Genomic DNA, 7,642 nt, shown 5'->3' with positions numbered 1-7,642 from the left:
CTAATGTCTCAACAGAAGAAGCTGAACGAGAGCACACACGATGGCCGTATGGAGAGCTATGGACATCAGCCCGCACCGACAGGCGGCAGGGAGAGTCAAGAGAAGGATGGGAAGGAGGAACGGAGGGAGACGAGGAAGAAGACACAGGAGACATGACAGACCGGGTATAAAGAAGGGGAACCCCAGACAGAGGACCAAGAGGTGCATCCTTCGGGACAGAACTCAAAGGAACAGAGGAGGGGGCAGTGGGCGTATCAGGGACCAAGGCCTGGAAACGGTTGAGAGTCTGGGGAAGGTGGGAAGGGCGAGGAGAGGAAGAGCGCAACATGCGAGCATAAGAGATATTAGCATAAGATGGGAGCTGGCGAACCTGGCGCCTCGCCTCAGGAAAAGATAAACGCTCCCGGTGCTTCAGGTTGAGGACGGCTGCCTCAAGCTTGTAATGGACACATGCACAGGAGAAGGTAGGATGGGCCTCAACGCAGTTGAGGCAACGAGCCCGGGGAGAAGTACACTCCAACTTAGAGTGACCTTCGCCACCACACAAAGGACAGAGAGAGACAATCCCAGAGCAGCGGAGGGCACCATGCCCAAACCTCCAGCACTTGTTACAGAGCCGAGGAGAAGGAATGTACTCCTGGACAGAGCACCTGGCACCAGCAAGAATGACAGGGTGGAAGGGTCCGACCATCAAAGGTTATCTTCACAACCCGAAGGGATTGACGGTGACTACCATGAGGGGGACGAGTAAATGTGTCCACCTGGAGAATAGAATGGCCCTGGGCATCAAGAATATGTCGAATATCGTCGTGGCAGTCTTGCAGATCCCGAACACCGATCGCAACATGGGGCGGGAGGAGAATAGCGCCAACACTGGCGTTCAACTGAGCATTCTTTGAGACCCGAACAGGGGTCTCGCCAAGGCAGGATAAGGCAGCCAAGCGGGAAGCTGCATCCTGAGAAGGAGCAGCAATGACACGTGTACCGAGACGAGAGGGGTTGAAAGTAACACGAGGCATCCACGGAATCAACGAGATGTCGATGGAGGGAGAAATCGTCAGGAGGCGCAGAATCAAGAGGGAGATCAAAATATTTGGCCCACGAAGTGGGACCAAACAAGGCTTGACAGGTATCAGAACGGGAAGGAATCGAGCGAGGGCGGCCGGGACGAGGACGGCGTTTAGAACCCCCAGAGAGAGAGAGAGAGAGAGAGAGGTTAAAAGGCACAGTAGTTACGAGAGATGGAGCCACGCCAGGGGACGAGGTAGTCACCACTGGGGGCTTGGGGCTCGACCCAACCACATAGGAGGGAGGGGAGCCGAGGGGAGGAGTCAGAGAGCCCAAAGGAGGAGCAAGAGCGGGGCCCAGTGCAGTGGAGGCTATAGAGCCTGGTCTTCCAATACGGACCGACTCGGGGGCTTGGTCGCCCACCCCACAAGCCTGAGAAGGTAAAGGAGAAACAGTAGAAACAGTATACATCATCGCTACGAGAAAAACATTCGTTCACAAATGTGCCCCCCACCCACCATGGAGCCACAATTAGAGGCAGGACACCCAACAAAAAGCTATCGCCAATCATGCCGGAGCCTCCTAGGGGTGCGTCGTGAGTATACGCCCCACAAACGCCACCTTAAGAACCGTCAGTCCGTTGAGATCGGGTTCAGTGACGAAAGGGGGATTGGCAATAAAAGGTTCCCCTTGCTCTCGACGTTGGGTACTACAGTTCTACGGGTGCAAGAGCACCCTCCTCAAGCACCCGGGCGTCAAAATAGAAGAAGTCCAAAGGAATAACCAAAACAAGCAAAATGTCGGCAGGAAACGACAAGCAGATAGGAGAAGAGGGGGGAGAAAAACGAAACAGAAGGAAAAGGAAAAGTCGTTCAGCACAATTAGAGAGGATAGCAGCAGGAGCACAAGGCCACAAAAGGGCAGAGGACTGTCCCAAGGAGCATCACACTCTGGCAGCCGCCCACTAAGCCCCCCTCACGGCATCAACGAGCTGAACTGGGAGGGGGGAAAAGGCAGAAAGCTCAGCAGAAAACTACCGGCCAATCAGCTTAACATCACACATCTGCAAGCTCATGGAGAGAATCCTCAGGGAGAGAATCATTTACCAAATTTTAGTGAAAAACCTTGTACAATCGACACATCATGGATTTGTTAAAAACAGATCCTGCCTTACAAATTTGCTCATATTTTAGGAAACGGTAACCAGCTACTCAGACAAAGGTCTTCCAGCGGATGGATTTTGCTAAGGCTTTCGATAAGTTACCTCATGAAAGACTGGCAAGGAAATTACAGGTCCATGGAATAAATAATAAAATATTAGAATGGATAAAACAATGGGTAAAGGAAAGAAAAACAACGGGTCATGCTAAATGGAAACGAATCTGAATACAATATAGAAATGTGATAAGTGGGGTGCCACAAGGGTCCATTTTGGGACCTACCCTTTTTGTATTATACATCAATAACATAGATGAGAATACTATAAATCACATCAAATTTGCAGACGATACAAAGATTTATGGTAAAGTGGGAAATTATAATGATATTGAAGCCTTACAAAGAGATCTACATGAACTCCACAAATGGTCAGAAAACAAGCAAATGCTTTTTAATATTGACAAATGCAAAACCATGCATGTGGGGCATAACAACCCACGCCACCACTATGAAATTAATAGCATTACATTACAGCAAATTGATGAAGGACCTTGGAGTCAAAATCCACTACTACTACCACTACAGTCCGGTTGCGTTAAAGTGTTAAAAGTTACACAACAAGAGGGAGTCACAGTCAGGAAAGCTAACCAAATTCCTTGGATAATTAGGCGTACTTTTGACTATACGGAAAAAAAAAAGTAAGGATTCAACTGTATAAATCACTGGTGCACCCCCATTTGGATTACTGTATCCAAGCATGGCGACCTCATTTCCAGAAGGACAGCTGCTCTGGAGAAGGTGCAACAATGGGCAACAAGTCATCCTAGAGCTAAGTCATCTCTCGTATCAGGAGCGCTTGAAGGCCACAGGGCTATCAACACTGCAAACCATACATGACAGGGTGAATCTCATTGAAACTTTTAAAATACTGAACAAGTTATAGAATGTTGATCCGGATATTTTCTTCAGAAGGTCAGATGTAACACAAACAAAGAGCAACGGTTTCAAGCTCAACAAGCCACAATGTAGGACTGAGAACAGGAGATGCTTTTTCATCCACAGGGTTATTAACCCATGGGACCGCCTATCCGCTGAAGTCATAACTGCCAAAAATGTGTTGAGTTTTAAAATATACCTAGAAAAGATCAAGGCAAATGGAGGGGGACCTTCGACAAGCTGCCGACTTCCTGTCCTCATCGAAGCCAGTAGGGTTAGAGGCACTCAGGTAAATCAGGTAAATTGTGAGAGGAGCGTATGTGTCACTTTCCAACTTTCCTTTAAGTACATGGATGGTGAAATATTAAAGAAACAGTCTCACTTTTGTGAGACCAAAATTGGAATATGCAGCAGTTGTATGGTGCCCATATCTCAAGAAGCACATCAATAAACTGGAAAAAGTGCAAAAGCATGCTACTAAATCGTGTCCGGAATTGAAAAACAAAAGTTACGAGGAGAGGCTAGAGGTGTTAAATTTGCCAAAACTAGAAGATAGAAGAAGCTAACCTAACTGAACTCCCCCTGACTTGTGAAAAAGTTATACAGTACAACTGGATTTCTACTGAAATCATAGGAAGTCTGGAGACCTATACTGAAGCCAGTTCAAGTATGATGTATAACACCAAGCACTCGGATGTAGGCAACATAGCTCATCCACCATACACTGGATGAACTATGTATCCAACTTCAAATACACAGAGAAATCGTACTAATGTGATTGATATACTGTCTATGAGAAAATCGACTGCTGCTTCGAGTAACTCAAACCCACAATCAATTGACTCCCAGCTGCTGACACTAACCACTGGACCACCCTGACTTTGGTAAAAGTTGTACAACTGGATTTTTACTGAAATCACAGGAAGTCTCGAGACCTCTACTGAAGCCAGTCCAAGTTTTACGTACAGCTGGGAGTTTCTCGGTCGTGGGTTCGAGTCACCACAGAACTCCAGTTGATTTCTCATTGAAATATATCACGTTTGTGTAATTTCTGTGTGTATAATAAATGAACACTTTGTTTCTCTTTGATTAGAACTCTTAACAATCATTGGGGGATCCATCTTATACAGATACAAAATACAATGCTGGATGTCTAGGATGATATCACAGTTACAAAAACACTTAATTAGTACTCGGTCCTTCTGTTTGTTGAAATACAGTGAAAATCAGCTGAAATAATGTAGTTCAATATACGTCTAAGGTATCCAAATTTCTCTTGCAACCAATCTAAGCAATTTTTTGTTTGTTTATGACAATTGTAATTTTTATTTGTGAAAATAACAGAACATACATTTGTACATCTTTTTTTTTACCAACAGTAAAGTACATGGACATTAGATATTTTAATGTACTGTACATGGAAATTAGATATTCCTGCTCAACAGAAACTTTCCTGTTACATTTGTTGTAACTTATCTGAAGCTAATCTTATGATAAACAATCTTCAAATAGATCATCTGTTACTTATGATTTCTTAAGTAACAGATGATCCGGTACTTATGAAATCTGTTTTTAATTTAATCACCTGGTGATCAAATTTATGTAGTTACAGAGACCCTCACATGTATTTGAGGCGAGATATACTAATCAAAGTCATTGAGTTAAGAATTTGTAGAAGCATGAATAAAATGGTATCATTTAAATCTTTCATAATATTATAGAACTCAAAGGTTTAGATATACCGAAGTTTAACTGAAGATATTCCAAGACTTCAATATGTTTCTAACTGTGCAGGTGATCAGATAAGACATTAGTCTCTCACTCATTATAAACAACAGTACATTCCTACCAGAGATCATAATATACCTTGGTAAGTCACATATTAATGTAAACAACAATGAAGTCTTTCAGATGTTCTGTATACCAATCAAATTTTACCCCGAATGAGATCTCAAATAACTTACCGCATAAGATTTAAAGTTCCCCGAGTTTGATTCATGCGGAGTCTCAGAATTGGGATCCAGTTCACAATAATTTAAACCCTGCACTGCGCACCTGTTAAATGTGACAACCCTCATGGTGTGAAAAAAAAAAATTCTGGAATGATTTTTTTTCTTTTGACATTGTTAAGCACAAAAATTCAAGTAAACAGTCTCTACATTTTGTAGCTTAGCTATAGTGACTCAGAGAACTTGTATTTTTTCGGATGAAATGAGGTGAGGTGGTGCACGGGAGTACCTCTGTCAATTTCATTGTTTTTCACTTTATTTATTTAGTTTTTGTTCTAGTACTGATGTGTCAAAGATGGTGTTCATTATCTTGAATTTTAAAAATATATGTACAGTATGTACCAGATATATATGTATAAATATATGCACACCATGTATTTATTCATACTGTACAGGTACTAATATATATCTCGTAAATACAGAGATCTAGATCACCACTACAATTTTGTCCCCATTGCCTCAGACAAGCTTCATGCCTGGGGTAAAAGTGCCACTTGTGTTATGAAGAATCTGGGTTCTAAGCTAATTGAAACAAGAAGAGACCCTAGAGCTGCCAGCTTCCTCTTCCATCACCTTAATGTGGTGATACGGAGAGGAAATGCACACTGCATCCATGATTCCTGCCTGCCATCTGAGGAGCTGGAAGAACTAAAAAACCTGTGACAAATAGTCTTGTACTTTGCATATATATACAGTATATATGCAAATATGTACATAGCACACATTTTGCCAATAAATATATACCTGTACATGGTGATCATTCATATACGGTTGTTAAAAGTTCATTGGCTCCTAATATGGCGGCTGCCCTGCACGTCCCGACACTGGGTGGTGAGCAGCCAGACATGGTCCTCATCTGTTTACTGAAGGCCTAGAAGATGAGTGAGGGATTCTTTGATTATTCTTAGATGGTAGATGGTTTCTGGAGGCCTGAGGAAGGAAAAGTAGGCTCTGTGTGTGCATGGTAGTTTTAAACTTTATGATAAGGCATAAAAAAAATCCTGGTTGTGGTGTGCACTATTGATGAAACAACCCTTTTTTGTGGTGTGCACCTTCGATGAAACAACCCTCTTTGTGGTGTGCACCATCGATGAAACAACCCTTTTTGTGGTGTGCACCATCGATGAAACAACCCTTTTTGTGGCGTGCACCATCGATGAAACAACCTTTCTTGTGGTGTGCACCAACAACGAAACAACCTTTCTTGTGGTGTGCATCATCTATGAAACTACCCTTTATATAGTGCGCGGTGCAGGAGATTTAAAGTTAATTTCGAGAATTTAAATGTCCTCACCAGTGTTAGAAAAACAAAATGTTCATAAATATTCAGAACATAATTTTTTTCTCAAATGAACTCTAATATGCTTTGCTAGATTTGATTTATTTTTGAAGTCTTTAAGGCATTCTGAACACTGATATTGTTTCTTATCTATATGAACTTTCATATGTTCTACTAGATTTGATTTGTTTGAAAAGTCTCTTGAACACACTGAACACTGATATGACTTTTCTCCTGTATGAACTCGCATATGCTGAACTAGATGAGATTTACTCGAAAAGTGTTTTAGACACTCTGAACACTGATATGGTTTCTCTCCTGTGTGAATTCTTGTATGTTGTACTAGATGTGATTTATTTCTAAAGTCTTTCAGACACTCTGAACACTTGTATGGTTTGTCTCCTGTATGGATTCTCAAATGTTGTACAAGAGAGGATTTATGCGAGAAGGCTTTATGACATTCCGAACACTGATATGGCCTCTCACCTGTATGAGCTCTCTCATGTTCTATTAGATGGAATTTATTCAAAAAACCCTTAAAACACACTAAACACTGATATGGTTTCTCGCCTCTGTGGACTTTCATATGATATGCTAGATGCGAATTTTGTTTAAAGTCTTTTAGACACTCAGAACAATGATATGGTTTCTCTCCTGTATGAACTCTTTCATGTTTCATTAGATCTGATTTATTTGAACATTCTTTAAGGCATACTGAACAGTGATACAGTTTCTCTCCAGAATGAACTTTAATATGATTTACTAGATCAGTACTTTGCAAAAGGGTTTTAGACATTTTACACACTATTATTCTGTAATTCTGTATTATGTATAATAACAGTTCAGTATTTTTTTTTAATATGTAGTCCTTGTATGACTATATATTATCTTGTATAAAAAAAAAATACACAGTGGACATTGATAAGGTTTAGTTACTTTAATGATTTTTCTTATGGTTTACTCATTTTATTTTTTCTTAAGAATGATAACTGCTATGGTTTATCTCCTGTTTGATGTCTTATGTTTTTTACTAAAAAAAAAAAAATCTTCTATGTCATATACAGAACTTAAATGTCAATGCACGAGATATACAAAAAAATACAGTGCAGAAATTTTGTCTTGTAACAAATCAGAGTTCAGCAATTTCTGACTGCCGAATTAAGTCTTAAAGCCTCTTAATACTATTGTTTTGTCTGAGCTATCTTACAAGTTGCTAGAGAAGAATTTTTTAATTTAAAACTTTTGTCGGTCC

The 7,642-nt window shown here is 41.1% G+C and overlaps 1 long non-coding RNA gene across 1 annotated transcript in view; it reads right to left on the bottom strand.

Moving 5' to 3' along the window:
- Nucleotides 1-4,452: 4,452 nt before the first annotated feature.
- Nucleotides 4,453-7,642, bottom strand: part of LOC123772638 (uncharacterized) — a 22,665-nt gene continuing 19,475 nt past the window's right edge. Inside the window, exon 2 of the long non-coding RNA XR_011222506.1 lies at nt 4,453-7,642. This exon is cut by the window's right edge and continues 751 nt beyond it. This is a non-coding gene — a long non-coding RNA (uncharacterized lncRNA).

Source organism: Procambarus clarkii, chromosome 50, assembly GCF_040958095.1.
Source record: "Procambarus clarkii isolate CNS0578487 chromosome 50, FALCON_Pclarkii_2.0, whole genome shotgun sequence".
In the NCBI taxonomy this organism is placed as follows: domain Eukaryota; kingdom Metazoa; phylum Arthropoda; class Malacostraca; order Decapoda; family Cambaridae; genus Procambarus; species Procambarus clarkii.
This window is presented reverse-complemented; position numbering and strand designations above follow the sequence as displayed.